This window comes from Mesoplodon densirostris, chromosome 3 (assembly GCF_025265405.1).
Source record: "Mesoplodon densirostris isolate mMesDen1 chromosome 3, mMesDen1 primary haplotype, whole genome shotgun sequence".
Lineage (NCBI taxonomy): Eukaryota > Metazoa > Chordata > Mammalia > Artiodactyla > Ziphiidae > Mesoplodon > Mesoplodon densirostris.
Genome location: NC_082663.1, coordinates 156269483 through 156293498, shown reverse-complemented (window position 1 = coordinate 156293498; position 24016 = coordinate 156269483). Strand labels below are relative to the sequence as shown.

Genomic DNA, 24016 nt, shown 5'->3' with positions numbered 1-24016 from the left:
AGTGATTGATGTACCTTCCAATATTTTGGCACATATGCTAGATTCATTAAACTACTTTTGACAGCCCCTTCTGCTGTGAATTTAGAATATATGTTATTAAATATATATGTATAATATATATTAAATATAATTTAATAGCTTTAAACTTGAAAATTGCTTATTTTTCCATTTAATATACTTAAGATGACAGCTCACAGTATATAGCATGTATAATTTCATAATAAATGACTTCAGAGCAAAAAAAAATAATTCTGAGAACAGAATTAAAAATTGTGTAGAAAATTTCCAATTCACAGCAATTACTAGAAGAACAAAGGAAGAGAACAGACTTTTATTTCTACTTTTAAATGAAATCCAGGCACAAAGTTTGACATCAAGTCAGGAAAAGGACAAACCCCAGAAAGTCAGAGGTAGTTTATAATTCATTTTTAACTTTCATTTGGTCATTTTCTCTAAAAATGTATAATTTCTTTGACCACATCTTTTATATACTATTACAATGTCAGTTATTTTTAAAAAAGTATTAAGTTTACAGTTTAAGAGGAAATCCAGTGCACACTTCCCCTCATCACCCAGATGTTTATAACAATTACATATGATATGCAGCATGCGATGCTGTAGAGAAAACAATTACTTTACAAATGCCCAAAGTCAATGTCTCCAGTCCGGAATTCTTCATTTTAGGTTTATAAAGTGTCTGATAGGACTGAACAATTTCCACTTTTCTCATTATCTATTACATAGGTTTATCCTTGGAATTTATTCTTTGATGACTAAATCGTAGAATGGCTTTTCATATCCATTACATTTATTACATCACTTTCATGTATTCTGATGAGCTTTGGTTTCAGAATGTCACACATGCAAACCTACTTTCTAGGGGTTCTCTTCAATATGAATTTTATGATGATTAGTAAGAGATGACCTATGATTGAAAAGTTTCCCACATGTATTACATTCATAGGGTTTCTCTCCAGTATGAATTCTCTGATGGGCAATACGTGATGAGCTTTGTCTAAAAGTTTTCCCGCATGTATTACGTTTGAAGGGTTTCTCTCCTGTATGAATCCTTCGATGTTGAATAAGAGCTGATCTTTGGCCAAAAGATATCCCACATTCTTCACATCGATATGGTTTCTCTCCTGTGTGAATTCTCTGATGATTACTAAGGGATGAGTTACACCTGGATGTTTTCCCACACTCATTACATTTATAGGGTCTTTCTCCAGTATGCATTCTCTGATGTTGAATGAGAGCTCAACTTTGTCTGAAGGCTTTCCCACACACTTTACATTTACATGGTTTCTCTCCAGTATGAATTCTTTCATGAATAGTAAGTGTTGAGTGGGAACTTAAGGCTTTACCACATTCATTACAATTATAAAACTTCTCACCAGTAAGAATTATTCGGTGTCTGTTAAGTCGTGAAATAGAAATGAAACCTTTTCCACATTCATTACATCTATAAGGCTTTTCTCCAGTGTGAATTCTTTCATGTTGAATAAGAGATGCACTCTGACTGAAGGCTCTCCCACATTCACTACATTTAAAAGGTTTCTCTCCTGTGTGTATCCTCTGATGATAACGAAGGGATGAACTAGACTTAAAGGTATTGCCACATTCATTACATAAATAGCACTTCTTTCTGGAATTCATTCTCTGACATCCAGGAAGGGATGCGTTGCAACTAGATGCCTTCCTACCTGGATTATATTTATAGAGGTTTTCTCCAGCATGGATTTTTTGATGTATAAAAAGGCCTGACCTTCTGCTGAAGGATTTACCACCTTCTTTACATCTATAGGATTTCTCCAGTGTGTGTTCTTAGGTGTTTATAAAGGGATGTACTGAGAGTGAAGGCTTTCCCACATTCTTTACATATATAGGGTTTCTCTCCAGTATGAGTTATTTGATGTTGAATAAGAGCTGAACTTTCGTTAAAGGCTTTCGAACAGTCTTTACATTTAAACAATTTCTCTCCACTATGGTTTATCTCATGTTTATGAAGGGAGGAAGTATTAATGAAGGTTTTCTCACACATACTACATTTATAACGTTTCCCGGCTGTGTTGATTTTTTGTTGATTAAATAAATTGGAATTCTGTTTGAAGCTGTTTCCTTGTATTTCATATTTTGGTGGGGTTTTTTCTCTGCAAACCATCTGTTGCCTAACAAGGACTGACTTTGGGCTGAAGTTTTGGCCAAATTCAGTATTTTTATGTTTTCTTTCTACAGTGAGGATTTTTTTGTGAGGGACTCAAACTATCTGAACACTTTCTTTTTTTTCTGCTTTTTCTCTAATCTGTCTTCATATCTGCAGGGGTTTTCTAATTTGAAGTCCCAGGGTCCATTCCTTTTGGATCTTTTCATTATCAGCTCCTGAAATGAAGAACCTTGTGTTTGAGTTGACTTTGTGGTTTTATAACTGTTCTTCCATCCTGGAAGGGAAAGAAAAAACTGAAGATGTTCCATGTGATACAGCATTTGGCTACTGAGACTAAATGTATAGACTGAATATTGATGGTATTTAAATAAGGTCTTGGTATATGGCCAAAAACAGTAAGAAGAAAAACTTAGGAGATTTAAGCAGTACAGAGAAACAATCAACATGAGTTGAGAACAACAGGGTGGAGAAAAGATTAAACAAACCCATTTAAAGAGGGTGAGTGTAAGAGTGATCAGAAGAATTGGCTAATGGAAAATGGAGAAGAGGGATTCAAAGGGGAGCCATGAATTGGAAAAGGCAGCCTGGGATCAGAGTCCAAAGCCTATGATAGAATCCTAAATTATCTTCATGACATTTTTCTTCTTTGTGTAATCATTCCTAATCTGGAAAGTCTTCATCCCTTTTCCCTCATGCCAAATTCCTTTGTATCCTTCAGATTCAGTTCAAAAGTTAACTCTGAGTCCCTTCTTGACTGTGAGTTTCCATAGAGCATTCCTGTTATTATAGGCACTCACCACAGTGTTAAAAATATATATCTATATATTCTATATATGTAATTATATTTATCTATATCTAAATATTTTCACTTTCCTTTTCTACCCTAATGTTCTCTGCAAGCAGATTAGCATGCCCTATTCACCTACAGATCCTCCTAATGGCATCTGAATTATACACAAAATGTTTGTTTTGTTAACCTTCCTTAATAACTTATATATACCTAATTTGAACAATGTCAAATAATCTCAATTATTTATATATTAATTTCATACACACACACACACACACACACACACACACACACACACAGGATTCAAGACTTGCATGAGAAGTTGCCTTCCAGGACAGTACATTATACAAGCAGTGGGAGGGTTTCAGAGCCAGTTCAAACAGGAAGTAATTACTGAATTAATCTACAGAGGTGCCAACAGGTAGGCATGAAGCCAAAAGTTGCAAGATAAGAAAGCAGCCTTGCTCATTTATCAAGCAGGAGATGCTATGCAAGCAGCACAGAAAAGAGTCAAAGATCAATAAGACAGGAATAAACATAAAATGGTAAAAAGGGCTAACATGATAAGGTGGTAAAAAACAGAATTAAATTCAATAAATTTTAAAGTTGGGTAAGGACACAATTCATTGAATATTAAATTCTGGTGGGGAATAGGTATACATATATTTTGGCATTTTCTCCTGGGCTAGAGTCACCATTTAAAGGGCTCCTTTGCAACTCACTGTATTTTGAGATTCCTATCTGACATTCACTTTCTCACCTGTTTACAGATTCTCTCTGCTTGGTGAACATAATATATTCTGCTTTTCTCTTTTCTTCTACCAGTGTTAACTTCTCAGTTTCCTTCATGGGTAACTTTCTATTTCCACTTTAAAACTGCTTTCCCTAGGGTTTGGGATTTTTTCCCCCATTCTACACACCCTCTCTGACTAATTTTAAATGCACCCATCTTTACTATTTTTTTAAGGCACTGATATTTGCCAAGCCGAGCAAGTGAGAATAACACTCATTTTAAAATACATATATAGATAAGTATCAATAAATCACTCATTAAATTAGGAACCACATCTTCTGGAAGAGACCATAATGTGCATTTTGTGTAATAGCTCTTTTTCACTTAGCCAATCACAAAACCTATCTGCTCTCTAATCTTTACTATTTGTTGTAACAGAAAGAGGAGTTTTTTATTTTCTGTTCAACACCTTTCAATTTCTTTATCCATCTAGGTCTTGCTTAAGTGATCCAAATTTCAATAACATTATTTGGGCACAAGTGTGGGAGGCAGTGGTAAAAATGGAGTACTTTCCCTGTGAACATCAGTCATTGGTTCTAGGTTACTACACGAGCTGGGAAGAAAATAGCAAGATTCCAAAATTTTGGATTGTAGTTTATAAGGCAAAGTTAGAGACCCTGACTTAGGTCTGTATGTAAAGACTGCAGTTTTACAACCAACAACTTTACTAGAGCCCTGAGCACTGGGCTCGGGTACCTAAATGGTACTCTGTTTCTCATGCTTTACTGTTCCACCATAGACTCCTAACTAGTCTCCCCACCTCAAATCTTGCTGTCAATTCAGTCTCCACACTGTAGCCACAGTAATCTTTCTAAAATCCACATCTTACCATGTTGCAAACTTCTGTAAGATCCTCCAAATTATCTTCAATGATTTGTATATAAGTAAGGTCCAGAGTACTTAACATGGTCAACAAGGTGTTTCATGATCTGACCTTCATTCACCTCGGTACTCATCTCCCTCCCCTGGTTTCTTGCCATGTATACTGAACTACATGCAGTTTCTGGAGCACTACATGTTTTTTTCTTATTTTGTTATCTTTGCATATGCTGGAGACATCCTTTCCATTCACAAATATTTATTAACTGCGTACTATGGACCAGGTAATGATCCACAACTGCTGAGCCTGTGCACCTGGAGCCCGTGCTCCGCAACAAGGGAAGCCATCACAATGAGAAGTCCGCGCACCGCAACAAAGAACCCCCGCTTGCTGCAACTAGAGAAAGCCCATGCGCAGCAATCAAGACACAACGCAGCCAAAAAAGAAAAAAAAGCTGAAGAACTGAAAAAATCACTTAGGCATTGTAATACTAGAGGGCAAGAAAAGGAAGAAAAGCAGAAGAGTATGGTGGTCCAGAAGCCAAAGGAAGAAAGTACTCCAGTGAGGAGGCAATGATCAACTTTGTTAAACAATTGAAGAATTAAAAACTTAACCCTGATTGTGCCAAGATGGAGACTGTCTGGGATTTAATAACTGCTTTTCATGGACTAGTAAGGAAGAAAGCCCTACTGGAGTGCACAGAAGAAACAATGGGAGGTGAGAACATGGAGACATCAAGTATAGAAATGCTTTTGAAAAGTTCTGTTTAAAGGAGAATAGAGAAACAGGACATGGGGAGTTTTTATTTTTTAATGGAAGTAATTATAGCTACAAGGGTCCATACCAATACTGGGAAACTCACCTCAACTCTACTTCAAGTGCCAATGCCTTAGTCCAGAATGGGACTAATAACTTAAAACAGTCATGTTTCCCAATGAAGGGGACATGAGTCCTGGATTATGGACATCCTAACTGTTCTTTATGGTCCGCTTAAAGTTTTCTGTAGGTCTAAGATGTGTCTCCTGAAGCGCAGTTCAACTTTTGCTCTCTCCCAGAATCAAGCCTGGGCCTGAGCTAACTCATGAACAAGGTTATGACTTAGGTCAGAAGTTTAGAGAACAGGTGATTTTGCCAATGACCACCACCCTGACTAGTTCCTGTCATTAGGTCTAGTTTCTCCTCCCTTGGTGCTTATGAAACTCTGTGAGTCTCTCTTCAACCTTCTCTCCCTAGATGATTTCATCCACTCCCACACCTCCTATCTGAATGACTATCCTGACCCTCAAAACACTTTACAGAGGTATTTCCAGCTGCCTGCTAGACTCTTCATTTGAGTATTTTTCTTCAAATTCAGCTTGTCCAAATCCGAATCCAGTGCATTCCTTTCAAACTCTTTTTGTGTTCTGAATTATATCATAACTTCTTCAGCTCCTCTGCCATGAATTCTTAGTTTCATCTCAGAATCTTCTCTCCCCTGCATTCCAAGTCTAGTCAGTCATCAAATTCCCTTGAATCTCTTCACTAAGATGTCTCTAACAACCATCATTAATACATCCAAGTTCAGGATCTCCTTACTCAATAGTGACTATTGCTATTGACCTTCAAGTTGATCCTCTGACCTGTTTCTCACCTTTCTAGTATTACTTCCCACTGAACTTAACCTTCTTACTATATAGAACACCTCTTATTATTTCAAAAAGCACTGACTGCTCCTTATTTAAGTCATTCATCAAATACTTAAAAAGCACCTACAACATGTCAGGCTGTATCTTAGGCCTGTGATCCACAAGACATTCCAGATCTGGTAGTGAAAAGAAACAGTTAACTTCTTTAAGGAGCTCCCAGTTTGGCATTAGAGACAAAAAAGGAGAAGTGTGGTAATTTATACAACAAAAACACAGGACAGAAATGGATGAAAATGTGAGCTTACAACAACATCCAAACTACCCTCAGACAGTAGCAAGTACAAGCTGGGAAGGCATACTAGTGGTGGCCAGAATTTGGGGGAAGAAACGTCTAAAATGGGATTTTAAAGGATTAGCCATAGATTAGATGGAGGGATAGTGTGAGGGCTAAAGGCAGCATCAAAATCTTTGAACCCAAGCCAACTTTCCAGACCTATATCCTTCCCACCTTATCCTACAGGTGGTCAGATTCAAAATTATTCCTATAAAAATGTCACATGCATTTGCAGTCTCATAAGGTTTTCTAGAGTCAGAGAATTGAGGGAGCTATATGCTGAGAATTACACACAACACCACGATGGGGGCTGAACTACACATCTGTAAATGTATTCCAGAATGCCTGTGTTGGTGAAAAAGAGAAATGCTGTTTTAGAAATTCTGTTGTTGGTAATTCTGATTTTTACAGCTTTTTATTATGGAAGATGTTCAGCATGTACAAAAGTAGAGTGAATTGTACAATGAATTGCCAAGCCAGCATCAACAATCACTAATGCTGTTTCATCTATTACCTTATTATGGGTTGAATTGCATCACCCAAAAAAGATATGTTGAAGTCCTAATTTCCAATAACTCAGAATATAACCTTATTTGGTAAGGTTAAGTAACTTTGCAGATTCAATCAAGTTGAGATGAGATGATTAGGGTAGGTTCTAATATGACTGGTGTCTTTATAAAAGGGAAATTTGGACACAGGCAAGCACAGAAAGACCATGTCAAGATACCCCAGGGGAACACCAAGTGACAAGAGAAGCAGAGACTGGAGTGATGCAGCTGCAAGCCAAGGAACAAGGACCACTGGCCACATCCAGAAGGTAGGGAGAGGCAAGGAAGGATTCTACCTGGAGTTTCAGAGGGAGAATCGCCCCACAAAACTGTGAGACAATAAATTTCTGTTGTTTAAAGCCACACAGTTTGTGGCACTTTGTTGGAGCAGGCTGAGAAAATTAATACAACTCCCTTACGTCTCTTTCATTAGCATATGCTAAAGTACGCTAATTCTGTATTATATCATTTCATCAATAATACTTCAGAACACATTTCTCAAAGATAAGAACTCTATTTGTAAACATAACCACATATTTTTATTATAACCACCAAAATCAACATTATTGTTTGAAGTTATTTTTGCCTGTAAGGTATTAATTACATGTTCTTCACCCAATTCCAATGTGGTGGTGGGGGGGGCAGTTTCCACATCAATAATAAGCAATTCTTGGATACCAACTGGGTGTCCTCAATTCAGCTCAACTCTGACATTATCTACCTGGAGATAGCATCATATCCCACAGGTTAAGGGTTCAGTCCTACAAGACTGACCCCTGCCTCCCTCAGACACCAGTTACAAACCCAGGTTATCATCTGTACTTCTGACCAACTGGCTATAAATCAGAGGTTCCCACGACCCCCTTCTTAGGTTTGGTTAATTTGCTCCAATGGCTCATGGAACTCAGAGAAACATTCTGCTTACTAGATCACCAGTTAATTATAAGAGGATATAACTTGGGAACAGCCAGATGGAAGAGATGCACAGGTCAATGTATGGGGAAAGGGAGTGGAATTTCTAAGCCCTCTCTAAGTACACCACACTCCCCAGATCTCCACATATTCACCAACCCAGAAGCTTTCTGAATCTGTCCTTTTGGGTTTTTATGGAGGCGCCATTATACAGGCATGATTGAGTAAATCACTGGCCACTGGCAACTAATTCAACCTCCAGTCCCCCTCCCCTCCCCGGAGGTCAACTTTCAAACCTCTAATCACATGATTGGTTATGGCAACCAGGCTCCATCTTAAGATAGGGTCCAAAAGAAACCTCATTAACATAACAAAGACACCTTTGTGGCTCTCATCACCTAGGAATTCCCAGGGTTTTAGGAGCTCTGTACCAAATATATATTACTTATTATAAACCATAATATTTATATAAATCACTAAGAACCTTTATTCAAGCTGCTGTGATTTAAAAGCATTTGAGATAATTTTTCTCTGTGACTAAGCCAACAATCTGAAACACAATTAGGGTCATTTGTTTCATTTTGCTTTCAATATTTATGGAACACTTTTTCATTTTTGTTTAATCTTGTTTTTTAATTTATATATATATATTTTTTGCGGTACTTGGGCCTCTCACTGTTTTGGCCTCTCCCGCTGTGGAGCACAGGCTCTGGACACACAGGCTCAGTGGCCATGGCTCACGGCCCAGTCGTTCTGTGGCATGTGGTTATCTTCCCGGACTGGGGCACGAACCCCTGCATTGGCAGGCGGACTCTCAACCACTGCGCCACCAGGGAAGCCCTATAAAACATTTTTATGGTTCCAAAGTCAACATTATAAAAACAAGGTACCTTAAAAAAATTCTACATTCTATCCTTGTTCTCTCAATCCTTTTTCTTTTTCTTCCTTCACCTTATAGGTAACCATTTTTATAGATCTGCTTTTATCCTTTTTTGGGGGGCTTCTCTATTTTTTTTTAATATAAGCAAATATACACTTTGTCTTTTTTGGTATCTCCTCCTTTCTTTGATAAAACTCCTATTCTCACTGTTCTGTTCTGCACTTTCCCCTACTTAGTAATATTATCACCCCACAGTGGAATTTACAGAATTCTTCCTCATTCTTATTTACAGTGAGAATTCCACCATGAGAATGTCCCTCAGCTTATTCAACCAGATTCCTTTGATGGACAGTTGGATTAACTCTAACTGTAATACACCAGGACATCATATGGGTACACGATAAAGGTACAGCTTTAAACCAATATCCATATTGCTAATTAGAAACCACAGCATTTATAAAATTCTAGCCCAAACTGGACCCAATGGGCTAACATTATCCAAAGCCACATACAACCAAAATCACCTCTTCTGCCAGCCAAGAAGAGAGCTAGCTGAAGGCCGTAGAACTACTCCTTAGAAGGAGGAAGCTCTTTATGTACTGACATGGAAAAAGTTTCAATATATATCAAGAGAAAGGGGCAGAATAATGTGTGCTGTATAATATAAGTTGAGTGGACAGAGAAAAACAAGAAATATTTGTTTATATTTGCATAGAAGAGCTCTCCAACTACTGCCTCCTTGTCACATCTCACCTTGTCGAATCCCACACATATTCATCTCCTCCTGCTCACTCACCCCTCATGGGCTCCATTCTGGCTTCTGTCCTTACCACTACTCTAAGGCAACCATGACCTTCATGTGACAAAGGCAAGATGCTCTCTTCAGTCCCCACCTAACTTACCTCTCAGCAGCATCTGATAGTGACCCCTCATTTTCCTTCAGATGCTCACTACCTAAGCTACAGTGACCCTGAACTTGCCTCCAAATTCTTCTCATGTTCCACCAGCTTCAATCTCCTTTGTGTGTTCATTTTCCTCTACCTGATCTTTAATCCTTGGAGTTCCATAGGGTTGAGTGCTAGGCCCCTGATTCTTTTCACTCTGTACCCTTTCCACAGGCCAGCTTCATCTATAAACATACTCTAGGCAAGACTTCTCTACTCTCCATACCTAATTATACAAAACCCAGCTCAAAACAGCAACTTGAGTGTCTCAAAGACAGCTCAACTGAATTTATGATTATTTCCTCCCCCCAACCTGTATAACCTTTTTGTCTCTGTAATTGGCACCAGTTCTGAATCAAAACTTTAAAAGGCATCCTTCACACCTCTCCCTCCGCTAATCAATTACCAAGACTTGTTTATTCTGCCATCTAAATATGTCTCAAGTTCATCTCCTTTTCCCTACCTCTACTGATACCATCCTTTATGAGACTTGACTTCAATGACACTAGACTCCCGAGTTTCCTTCTATAGTACACCTTATCCTTGTCTTCCCTATGGGTTCATTTCTCTCTGCCTAGCCATGAAATGCCAGAGTTCATCAAGATTGAGTCCTAGGCTCTTTCTTGCTCTTGCTGTACTCTGAATCCACTCCACAGGCTAACTCAAACTCAACCACTGTTTCAATTATCTTTAGTGACAGGGTCTCCCAAATTTACATTTAATGCCCAGGGTATATTATAAGGGGTGGAACTCCAAATCAAACAGGCTATTTGACATCTCCACTTGAATAACTGGGTCAACCAAAGACAATTTAAGTCATCCAAAACCATATTTATACCATCCCCCAAATCGGATCTCCTAGCACCACTATCTCAGTGAATGATATCACTGTCCATCCCAGAACAAACCACAAACCAAGCACGCATCCTTGACAACTCCATCTCCTCTATCTTCCATATCTAAACCATCTCCAAGTCCTGTGGCTTTTATCTGCCAAATATCTCTGCAACTGGTTCCCTTTTTTCTGTCTCCATCACGACTACCTAACCAAGTCATTCATACATTCACTAACTGGAAGCTGACTCTGACCAGACACTAGTTTAGGTACTGGGGACATGGGAACAAATGAAACAGACAACCCAGCATGAGGGAATTTACAATCCAGAGGAAGAGCTGATAATAAATAAATATGTACTAGTTTGCAGTAATAAGTACTCTGAGAGAAAATGAAGCATGGTGAGGGGATAAAGAATGTGGAGGACAAAGGACCTGTGTCCTGTGGAGGACTAAGAACAAAGGATGAGCTGTGTCTAACTGACAAAGTGCCATCTGAGCAGAAGCCTGTATAGTGTGAGGAAGTGAGTCAAGTGGGCTCCTGGCCATCAGGAAGAATGGTCCAGGAGAGGAAAAAGCAAGTGCAGAGGCCCTGAGGTGGGAGCCTGCTTGGCCTTCCTGATGAACTACAAGGAGGCCAGGGTGATTAGAGTTCTCCAATGAAGGGCAGAGAGGAAGGAGGTGAAGGCGAAGAGGTAGCTGGGGCCACACCACAAAGGCCTCTGAGGGCCACGCTGGGGGCTTTGGATTGTGTTCTATGTGATAGAAGCCACTAGAGGTTTTGAGCATGCGAGTGACATGACCTGATCTATCTTTTAAATAGAACATTCTGGCAGCTACAAGGACAGTAGATGTTGGTGGCAGGAGAGGACCGCAGGGGATGAGAACAAGACTAAATCAAACATAGTAAACAGGGCTACAGAGCATTTGGGCTCAACTTTCACCTTGTAAGAAATTCACTCCTTAAAATCACTGCATGTTATTTCATTAGGCTGCCGCTATAACCCCTACAGCACCTTTCTGCAAATTAGAAAAAGACCCCTACTCTCTGTGCAGATGAAGCCCCAGCAAGTCTCAGTGAGTCGAAGGCAGTCCACAAGCAACCCCTTAGCTGACCACCCTTCCAGGTTCAGTCTGCCCTGAATTCTTCCATAAATATAACAAAGGAAGAGAAAAAGACAAAGGAAGAAAAACACCTTTTCGTTGGAGGTAACTGTTTACCTAGATCATCCCTGGATTTTAAATTTTTTGAATAAAAGAATATTTTCATGTTAGGTGTAAATCAAACTCATGAGACGTTCAAGTTGATTTAATCACATTATGCTTAGTTTATATATAGATAACTTATATACATAATATGCCAGAATAGTGATTAGACTTTGGACTCATTTCTTAAGTAAGAGACTCAGATGAGACGTGTACCCTTTGAGCCATTTCCTCCCATCTCTCAACATGAAACATACAGATCCAGGGATGACAGTTTGTTTTCCCTTTTTGTCTTGTTTTTCCTATTTGTGAGGAGTCTTGAAGTGAAAATTATATTTTAAAAACACACTTGGAGGCAATTAGAGGTTCTAGGAGTCCTACCCTGGAAGCATAAGCTCTTCTGTCACCGGTTGTTCAAAGGGTTGGTTTTTGGTTTTGGTCTAGAGTTAATGATCAAGGTACTTCCAAGAACATCCAGGTCCCTCACCTAAGCTCACAGGGAAGTGAGCTCCCCTTGGAAGGGAAACTGTTCCAAGGGCACTTTAGTCCAGGCAAATGGGAGACTCGCCAGGGGTGCAGGAGAGACACAACCACACGCCAGCACACCCAGGACGCCCCATCTCACTGTCTCCTTTGACCAAAGAGAGGAGGTTCATCCCATCAAGAGAAATGCACACACTGCTTGGCTCTGATGGCCTTACTTCCTCCAGACACCCACTCAGAGTTTTCCTTTGGGGACAGTTTCCCAAACCTGAGAAGGACTTGACATCACCACTAGGTGTCTTCAGGGTCTCCCTGGACAGCGTTCGACTCCAGTCATACTTTCTATTCAGTTTAATCCAACTAACATTTCACTCAGGAAGGGGGACTCCTCATGGATCAGAGGCTCCCGAGGCGAATGGAAAGGGAACAATTCTTCCGTCTCTTCCTTTGATCTTCCATGCCATACTCAGTCCACACCTGACGCCCCTCCTAAACTCTCCACTGGTTTCCTGCTGCCTGTGTTCTCTGTTTACTTTGTGGTGGTCTCTAGCAGTTCCCACAAAATCAGAATATTTCTCCCAAGCGACAGTTAAAAGATATAAGGAGAGATAAGTGTGGTTCCCACCTCAAAAGATCTCACATTATACGGGGAAGAATGAGCTCTACTAAAGGTGTGGGCGCTTTAGGGATCGAGACAGCCTGTCCCACAGCCCTTCTGCTGGGCCCGCATTGTGAGGGGTCATCAGTGACTCGTCTGGACCCGACAGCAACCTCAGACAAGTCCTACTACGTCTATGGCAGGTGGCTCCACATTGGTTGCGGGCTGATCCTTGCAGAATATAAACCTGGGCCCGTGGCCAGGGTACTTCAACTCCTCAGAGGCTGTGCCTGGCTCTCAGGTCCCGGCCCCCTCTCCCTGCTCCCGTCTCCACACACCGGCTTCCTTTGTCTGGACTCTCGGACATGCTCTTCCTGTGCCTGAACGCTTCTCACAATGTGGGATCCGGCCCTTCCTCGGGAAGCCTTGCCCACAGCACCCCTCCTGTTCCACGTTCTCACAGCACCTGCGGCTCTTCCCCCAAGGTCCTCACCGGAGGCTGTCATTCCACAGCCCTGTGTGCGATTAGCCTCCACCTCCACTGAGCTCCGCCAGGGCAGGACCTGCATCCTTCTGTCCAAGGTTGCACTGCTGTTTATCACGGGACAGGAAAGCAGTGAGCGAGGCTTAGAACCTGGCTCCCCCAGAGCCCTGGCCTCCCTAAGTCAACAGCTCTCAGTCCTCAACTTCCATGACAGCCGAATCTGCCCGTTTTCTCATCTGGTGACTTCTTCTCAGGCTCAGCCACAGATTCTTCCTTCTTAACCCACCTCATAAAACTGAGGTTTCCTGGGACTCTGTCCTCTCCTCCGTTCCCTCATCTGCTCAGCTCAAGGCTTCAAATGCCACCTTTGCACTGATGGCTCCCTGACCTCCCTGTTGAGTTCTGACCCTGTTTACCTTCTACAGCTGTCCACTGGTGACCTCTACCCATATTTCACGAACATTTCAAATGAAACCCATCCCACACCGAACCTGTCCTATACCCTTAATAAAGGGACCTCTCCTCTTTCCTGAACTCACTGCACATGCCTTCCTCCAGGTAATGTCTTGCCTACATTATGGAATAATCTCCAGAAGGTTCCCACCTCTAGTTTTTCCTCACTTCAAATCTAGGACCAACAGTGTTTCCAAAGTAACCATTCTTATTTAATTGAAACTGTGTAATAAGGACTCATGAATATATTCTCTGTGAAAATTTTAATAACATTGCATGTAACTAAAGTCCCCTTTCATCAATGCCCATTCTCAGTCCCAATCCAAATGTAACTAGTTACCAGCTTAGGTGTCCCCCGACCTTTCTCTTGGCACTTACATGCACATAATGCATATAGACAAACACCCACGTAATTTTCTTTACACATAAATGGCGATATGTCATAATAATGCACCGTAACTTGCTTTAGTCCTTCACGTAGCTTGGAGCTCTGCCCACACCAGTGCTGCTGCTTTCTGACTGTGGTGCTGTGTGCCAGTGTAGGGACCCACCTCAGCTTCTTTAGCCTTTACTGAAGGACGTTTAAAGTATCTCAGACTCAGACTATTTTTTCCAAAATATCAACAACCATACAACTCTTCTGCTTGAAACTCTTGAATTATTTCCAGTCATCCATGGACAGTTCCCATCCCTAAGAACTGTACCAAAGCACTTCATAGTGTGGCCCCCACCTGGCTCTCTAAGCTCATTTCCTTCCTCATCTCTTTCTTTTCCCATATACCCTGAGCTTCAGTCTGAATGAATTATCTGCAGTTCCTTAAATGCACTCAGTTTGCTGAATGAATGCATGACAATGTAGCCCTCCTCTGAAACAACAGGAAATCACAAGAGAAAAGATCCTGAGAGATTCACTTGTGCAGTAATTATCAGAGAAGAAGAGGAAGCTTGTGACTAGGGGCCTTAGCATCCCTTCTCCAAAACTTCTTCAGGACTGAGAACCTGCAGAAAATTCCCCGACCAACATCTCCGAGTTGCACATGCACTCACTTACCAGACTGCTGCCTGCAGAGATTCCGCACCCACTCACCTAGAGAGGAGCCTCCAGGGCTTTCTCTCTCTACCTTCCAGGGATCTTCTCCTTGCTGCAACAGGGAGATCACCTCGGGTTTGGAAAATGGGGAGTCCTGCTCATAGACCAAAAAGAAGAAAAAAAAGAAAAAGAAAAAAAAGACTTGATTTTGCCTTGACACAAAGAGGTATCTGAGATCTGAGCGGAAAACTCAAAGGATGATACAGAGAACTTCTGTGGGATGCTCCAGTTGTGCCCCCACAATGTGAGGGGTGTGTTAGGGTAAAAGCAAGGGGCAATGTAACATTTAGTTGTATGTTAGTGAAGTATGATAAACATGCAGACTTGATTAACAGGGTGCTAATAGCTTTCTATACAAGAGGGAATATGTATATACTGTTAAATGTATGTTAAATGTACAGATTAAATTAATATTTGTAACAGGTATCTGTGGAAAGGATTATGTACCAAGTAGCTTGTTTAAAATGAGAAAACACTATCTGACTCCCTTTGAAAGATGGCAGCAGTCAGCAAACTATGGGTCATAGGCCAAATCTAGGCCACTGTCTGTTTATGCATGGCCCTTGAGCAAAGAATGGTTGAAAAAAAAAGAAAAGGAATACGTTACAGAGACTATACGTGGCCCACAAAGCTGAAAATCTTTACTCCCTGGCCTTTTACAGAAAAAGTTTGCTGACCCCTGTAAAAGAGAATTGAAAAAAGCCAGTGTTGGGTCAAAGAAAAAGGTTGAGGGATGCTCTCTGTTAAGAGATGAGCAAACACATCATAGTTCAATCATAGTGGGAAAATGTTGCCTGCAGTGAGGGAATTTCTAATGTGCAGCTCTGTAGACTGTCCCATCCATGGGGCAATTCCATACCTGCAAGGGAGAAAAAGGTTTCCAGGTTTATTTATGGAGATCCAGTTTGCACAGTGCTAAGGCAAAACTCAGCTAAAGTTTTTAATGACCCAGGGCTTTTATCCAGGAAATCAGATGCTGAGGTATCCCAATTTCTGAATTCTGTATCTACAGGGGAAATTTCCTTACCCAATGAGACAAGGTTACTATAGTTCTCCAGCATCACATCTTGGTACAAGTTTCTCTGAGAAGGAGCCCGGTTTCTCCACTCATCCCACGTAAAGAACACAGCCACATCTTCAAACGTCACTGACACCTGTAGAGACAAGCATCCCAGCTCACCCAGGACCACCCATCACACAGGGTGAAAAAGGCGGCAGTGGGGAGTAGACGGGCTACCATGAAATGCTTCTATATTATTCTAGGTTCTGAAGGTTCCCGGTCATTTGTTTAATGAACAACTGACCAATGAGAAATAGATACTGAGTAGCAGGAAGTATGAACCAGGCCCTGAGTTAACTGCTACAAGAGATGGGTGGAGGTATTAAGGCCATTAGTGGGAGTGTTAATTAGAATAATCTTCCTGTTGGCAATTTGATAACATACATTAGAAGCTTTAAAATGTGCATACTCTTTAACCCTCCAATTACTATATTTGTTTGATAATGAACACTGAACAAAAATGAACATGCAAGGACATTTATCATGGTGTTAGTAACAGCAAAGAAATGGAAACAACCTCAATAATCACTGAGGGAGCTAGTTTAAATAACTGAAGGCACTCTGTGCTCCCTAAAGCTTGAGGACAGTAATAATGGAAATTAAAATAGCTATAATTTATTGAGTGCTTTTTTCAGGCTAAGTACTATTCTTAGAGCTTTATATTAACCTTTAGTGTATATCTTTATTTTATCTTCACAACAACCCTATGAAGAAGGTACTATTATTGTGTCCATTTTACACAAGAGAAAACAAAGAGAAATTTATCCAAGTCACACAGCTGGTATGAAGGAAAAACTCACTCCTCCTGCATGTCTCTGCTACTCTTAATACAACAGTACTTCATTTCTGACACCAGATGTGGGGGGGGTTTCACACACCAAGCAATTGTGGGACACCAGCTGGGTGTCCTACAATTAAACTCAATTCTGACACCTGAAGATAGTGTCAGATTCCCACAAGACTGGCCCTTTTTCAATGTCAATCACAAGTCCAGGTTGTAACCTGTGCTGCTGACTGACTGGCTATAAATTGGAGGTTTCTACAGCCCTCTCCTCAGGTTTGATTAATTTGCCAGAGTGGCTCACAGAACTCAGGAAAACATTTACTTACTAGATTACTGGCTTATTATAAAAGAAGATATAGGAACTGGCAGGTGAAAGAGCGGCACAGGGAAGGGGTGCACAGCTTCCATGCTCTCTCGGGATTCACCATTCTCTCTGACTCTCTACATGTTCACCAACCTGGAAGAACTCTGAACCCTTCTGGGTTTTTATGGAGATTCATTACATAGGCACGATTGATTAAATCACTGACCATTGGCGACTGATTCAACTTTCATCTCCTAGGGTGGTGACAGATGGATAAGAGGGGTTATTGGGGGGCAGGACTGAAAATTCCAACACTTTAATCAAGGTTGGTTCCCCTGGCAATTCGCCCACATCCTTAGGTGGGGTACAACAGTAACCTCATTAACATAAACTCTGGTGTGTATACAAAACACACCCATTGTGCCTTCATTGCTCTGAAGTAATTTCAGGGATAAAAAGCATATATTACTAACCACTTAGGAAATCACAAGGGTTTTGGAAATTATGTGCCAGGAACAGGGACAAAGACCAAATATATATTTCGTATTATAAATCACAATATCACTGGTCAGTGGTAGAGGTAGAATTCCAATCCAAGGAACTGCCTCTCAACGCCTATCTCATAGGGTTAAGTAATAAATGATAATCCATACAATGGAGGTAAAGAGTAGTGATGGTAGCACAACACTGTGAACGTACTTAATGCCAATATACTCAAAAATGGTTAAAGTGGTAAATTTAATCTTATGTATATTTTATCAAAATAAAAAGCTAAAATGATAAAATAAAAATATACATACATACATATGTACACGTGTACATAAATAAATAATAAATAAATAAAGGTACACAGACAATTATTCTGAGGGCTGCATACCAAAGGTATGACCATGATTATCTCAAGATGTTGGGGTAAGAGTGATTTTACTTTTTTATTCTCTGAGATTTTTAACATTAACATGCAGTGCATGTATAATAAGATAATTTATTGGCACATGGCAGGGAATACAAGAAATGATCTTTGCCCTCAAAAGAATTTACAATCCAACTGGCAGACAAGGAAAACGCATGAAACAATTTGAACAAGAAAAGTGTCGCTGGACAGGACCATATACTATTTCCTCGTTCAATCCTCATTTTAGAGATGAGAAACACAAGGTCCAGGGCAGTGAAGACACCAGGTCACATACTTTATCAATGGCAGAGACAAGACGATAACTGAAGTTTTCTTTTAACCCAGCACTTGGTGGGTATATTCTCTCTCTGGTCTTAAACGTCCTGTCACTGAGTTTTACACACAAGTCCACATAGTACTGACGTATCGGCAGCAGGTGAGGTTAGGGAGAAATGTCACAGAGGACTCACAAGCAGGGATGGAGAAGATTCTGGGTAAGAGAGCAGCCTGGCTCTGTTGGAATGGAATGGGAAGGGCTTAGAAAAAAGTAGCCCAAATATGTAGAGGCAGGTCCTAGCCACAGTCTCAGAAGATCAACCACTACCACATTTCATGGGTCCAAAAGATACACAACATCACATTGCAGAGAACTCTGGTCATTTGGGGGCCAGGCCTGCCCTGTGTTCTGAAAGATGTACCAGAGGAAAGGCTGGATGATAACTAACATGAACTTAGAGGCCAGACATACCTGGGTTTGATTTCAGGTTACCTGACTTCGTTGAGCCTCAGTTTCAAGTGTAAAATGGGGGTAATAACTTCTGCTTCGCTATGAGAGTGAGAACAAAGGTGAAGCCCTCAGGATAGTCCCCAGCAACGTTAACTACTATTGTTAGATGAGGATGAGTAAAGGAAGGACACTGTATAGTCATTTCTATCTACCGACAGTAGATAGATAGACATCATGAACTAGAATAATATCGTTTAGCTACCACAACCACCACATATTGAACATCTACTATGTGCCCGGCCCTGACAAGAACGCTTTCCATGCACTAACTCCCAGGATCCTCTCATCTACCCTTTGAGGTAGGCCCAGTTGTTGTATTCATTTTACAGGTGAAGAAACTGAGGCACAGAGAGGTAAGAAACTGAGGCACAGAGAGGTGGAGTTTTTTGCCCAAGACCCATTAACAGCAACAGAGGAGATGGGCACAAACCTGGCCATCTGGCTCAAAAGCCCCACTGAGGAATCACCGTATACACTGCCTCTCCACTACCAATATCCCATGATATCCCATACACTGCTGCTTCCTGAGGAGTCTTCTCTCTGCTCTTGGAGTCAAGAGACCTCTCCATCTACGTCCCCACCAGCATGGCTATCCTTTGTTCACACAGCGGCTCACCTGGATGGGGTCCCACCCTCATTCTCACAACATAAAGATGAAAATGGCAGGTCAACATCAGTTTTCAAGAGAGTGACAGAAGCAAGGCACATGATCCAGAAAGTTAAGATGGAGAAAAACTAAAAACTATGGACTGGGAAAAGCCTGGCGAAGGTATCATGAGGATTTCTCAGGGGTGGAAAGAAAAAGAAAAGCATTCTGGCCAAGGGTAGGGAGGGGGACATGACTGAGCAAAGGAGACAGGCCAGAAAGGAACTCTGCCAAGTGCGCATGTTTGTCTGTTCGGACCCCAAGTGGTATAAGACATGTGGCATCTTACCTATCAATTCAGTAATCATACAGTAAATTGAGATTAATGATTAAAAGAGTGTGTAATAGAAAAAAAAAAAAGAGAAACACAGGCCATGGATTGGGGGGTTGGAGGCAAGCATTCCCTATGCAATCCACCATCCACCAGGGTGGACCAACTCTTCCAAGGCAGAAGGACATGGGCTCCAAATCCTGGCGAAGACTGTATTGGGGAGAAAACTTCAGTTTAAGGGTAAAATAACAAAAAAAAAACCATCTATCTCTAAGACCTGAGATGGCAATGAACTCACCCGAGACCTTGCTTCCCTCTGTTCAGTAGCCATGTCCTCTTTCTGGGCAGTTTCACCTTAGGATGGGAGAAGTCTCCAGAAGCCAGATCTGAGAGAAGAAAAAGGGAACCAGGAGGAAGCCCCTTCTGCTTTCCACCCCTCAGAATCAGCAGCTCTGAAACCTTTATACCACTTGAAAATGATGCCAAGTGGCCCCAGAGAAGGAAGTCAGAAGGAACGAGGGCTAGACAGGACCAGAGAGAAGGGCTGGGTCATCCTGGTCCAGGCCCAGCTCTTTCCCTGGCTCAGAGGAAAAGGTCCTAGGACTCTATCAGCAGTAGCAGCAACTCCCTGAGCCTCATCGCGTGCCAGGCACTACCTATCAATACATCATCGAGTCCCACAGCACAGTTGGCACTGTCAGCACCCCATTTTATAGATCAGGAAACTGAGGGCAGAGTGGGAGCAACTTGCCCCAGTCCACACAGCCAGGGAGGGTGGCACCAGGGTTCCAGGCACCGCGGGCTCCAGAGCACCTGCTCTAACCTCCCTGCGTGCATGTGACAACTTTTCTCCACCTCAAGCATTCCCACCCAATTCCTCCCCCTCCTGTCAAGGAAACAATTTCCAGATTTCTAGAGAAAGCTGCTTCGGAAAGGGAAAACATCAGCTCTCCTATGGCGGGGAGGGGCTGCTGTCTTGAGGAAAGGGCCCATTAAACCAAAGACCTGGGTCCAGTCCTGGCTCTGCCACTGGGGGAAGCCGGCGACTCACTTCTCGCGTAAAACAAGCCTGTCACTCGGAAGTGCAGGGGTGATGGTAAGGGGAGGAAATAATTTTCTCACGTTCACTGCCAGCCCGAAACAAATTCAAATGCCGGCAGGCGCTGAGCAGGCAGCGCGCTGGGAACTGGTCGGGAAGAAGCAGGAGGGTGGCTGGGTCCAGCCAATGGGGACCAAGTGCCCGACCTGTCTCGTTCAGGGGCACGTCAGTGGGACGGCTGGGGCCGGCAGGCGAACAGAGTCAGGGGTGCCCGGCTCTCGGCCCGCCGGCGCCCACAAAGACCCGGCTCGCGTCTCTTGGGCCTGTGCCCCATGCCCCGGCGACGCATGCTCCCGAAGCCCGGTCCTCCCTCCCGCATCCTGCCTACCCCCCGCCGCTCACCTCGCCCAGGCATCGGGGGTTCCGCGGGCCGCAGGCTGGAGGCTCCGGAACTGCCACGGCCGGACAGAAACTTCCGCTGGGGACTCCACGCGGTGCCGCCTCGGCGGACCTCTGGCGAGTAATTAGCTCATGCCAACGGCAAACGCCCGACGCCCTACGACCCACGTAGGTCCGGGAGGGACGGGGCAAGGACAGTCGCGAGCCCCTCTGGGAAATGTAGTCCATGCGAGAACAAAAGGTTCTGGGAAATGTAGTTCTTCGAGCTTGTCTGCGAGGAGAGCCCTGGCTGAGCCTGTCACTTGTCCAGACCCCATTCTGGGTTCGTGGTTGAGCTCCTTGGGCTGCTGGCTCCTGGGTTCCTGGTTCTTCCAGGAGGAAACCGACGTTCCTACAGGGCAGTGACTTGTAGCTCTGCATGTGCGTAAATGAGAGCAAGGCAAGTAGACAACCGCCAAGAACAAACCTATTTCCCCGTAAGTCTTTCAACAAGAGTGTATGGAGGACTTCCCTGGTGACTAAGTGGTTGAGAATCCGCCTGCCAATGCAAGGAACACGGGTTCGAGTCCTGGTCCTAGAAGATCCCACATGCCTTGGAGCAACTAAGCCTGTGTGCCAGAACTACTGAGCCTGTGCTTTAGAGCCGGCAAGCCACAGCTACTGAGCCCATGTGCCACAACTGAAGCCTGCGCACCTAGAGCCCATGCTCGGCAAGAAAGAGAAGCCACCTCAATGAGAAGCCCACGCACCTCAACGAAGAGTAGCCCCCCTCACACCACAACTAGAGAAAGCCTGTGAGCAGCAACGAAGATGCAGCACAGCCAAAAATAAATAAAATAAAATAAATTAATAAAGAAAAAGAAATTTATCCTGAGCACAGACTCTACATTCTCGCTATATGCTATGTTCATCATTGCTCAGCTGTGTACCAGAGCTGTGGCACAGCTTTGTGTCTTCAGATGACCCCAGTTGGAAGCACACTGCTTGCTCTACCACCAGTAGACTTCAGGGGTCACACTGCACGTCATCCCCATGGTTCCAGTCCTTACATCATCTTTAAAATTTTTCCTATAAGAGGTTTATTTAATGAAATGTCTAATACATAACAACATGTATGTGTAATCAGTACTGCATATCATTATACCTCTACCAATTAATAACATTGAAACCCAAATCTAATCTTGTCCTATAGGACTCAAATCATTGGCTAGGTTTAAGGAGCACATATTTTGAAACCTTTAAAATTGATCCAGTTCTAACAAGTAATCCACACTTATTTTATTCTCATTCACATCATTTATGACATTACATTAATACTTTCTTTCATTTCTTGGCTCAGCAATACATCAGCCCAAGAAATGTGACTTAGCAAATTGTGGCATATTAATCTCTTGCTAGCATAGAATATATTTTGTAAAGATTTCAAGATACCCCTTACAGTTTTCCTCCTGTGTCTAAAGCACTATGCTCATAAGGCACGTGATTCTGTGTGTTCTCAAGACCTCCAGACACCAGGTAACAATGGCCCACACAGAAGGACAAATCTGAGAATAGTCTTTAAGTTGAAGTGAGCATTTTCTGTCCCAAGAGGTAAAGGTAAAAAATTATGATTAATAAATGTACCCATGCATCTTAACATACAGAAAAATTTAGATCTTATACCTTCTATCCAAGAATATATAGCTAAGATTAGATAGGTGTAACTTTGGGGCCATTATCCTCCACATCCTCCAAGTGTCCAGAAGTATCTTCTGGCCCAGCAGCCATAATTTCAGCTGGCTTCACACCATTTTATTGTTTCATTTATGTTTTGAATAGATACAAGGAGTGCAGTGTGCCATCTGGTCTTTGTCAGATATTTCCCTTCAGTGGGAGTGGTCTTTTCAGAGGTGCATACAACTATTCAGCAGCTGTCTCCTCAGATGTTTCAGATGATAGCTCAGGTACAAGGAAGCAAGACTCATGATGGCTTTGAAGCCCTAGGCCCTATCAGATCTAATGTATCTTGTAACAGCCTATGAGAAGAGCTTAGTTTCCAAGGTTCCTGCAAGGGACTTGCCCAGTGTAAATACACTTTACCAATCAGGAGTCATTTTTATCTTAAGCAATGTTGCCTCATGATGCAGCTGATGAATCTTTTGAGCATGTTACCAAGGCAGTCAGAAACATAAATAAGATTGTTCAGAAACACAGTTGACATACTTTCTTGGGTGGTTACCAGGGGAACAGAGCTAAAATGCTATTCCAAGGTCAAATTCTTTCACAGAGAAAGAGAAAGGATTTCCTTATCTTATTACCTACCACCCATCCCCTTGTTCTTTGGTTAATTGTTTTTTTTTCATTAAACTGTATTTTGAGATCATTACTGATTCACATGCAGTTGTCAGAAATAACACACAGGGCTCCTGTGTATACTTTACCGTTTCCCCAGTGGCAACATCTTGCAAAACTATAGTACAATAATGTGCTTGTTAGCTTTTTTAATACAGAAAAGAAGACAGGTTAGTATATACCTGGTCACCAGGACTTATATTGTAAAATGGGCCATTAACAACCAATTTATTTATTAAATAATTAGGTGATTTTTTTTATCAAAATAACTTTTTAGTATCCATAGTATTTTTATAGGAAATTTTCTACCAAATAATAGTATGACAGTATTTAACACACCAAACAGTGTTATTTGACAGAGTTAACAGTTTCCCTTTCACCCTCTCAGCAAGTGTCTCTTTTAGGTATCTCAAACTTAGTATGTTTTAAATTGGATGTTTTATCTTCTCTCCCAAACCAGTTTTACCAACATTTTTAGTAGACTTTATTTTTTTAGATCAGTGTTAGCTTCACAGCAAAACTGAGCAGAAGGTACAGAGAGC

General features: G+C 41.9%; 1 pseudogene; it reads right to left on the bottom strand.

The window, feature by feature from the left end:
• Positions 1-312: 312 nt before the first annotated feature.
• On the bottom strand, positions 313-21336 carry LOC132487163 (zinc finger protein 354A-like; annotated as a pseudogene).
• Between the last annotated feature and the right edge of the window lie 2680 nt (positions 21337-24016).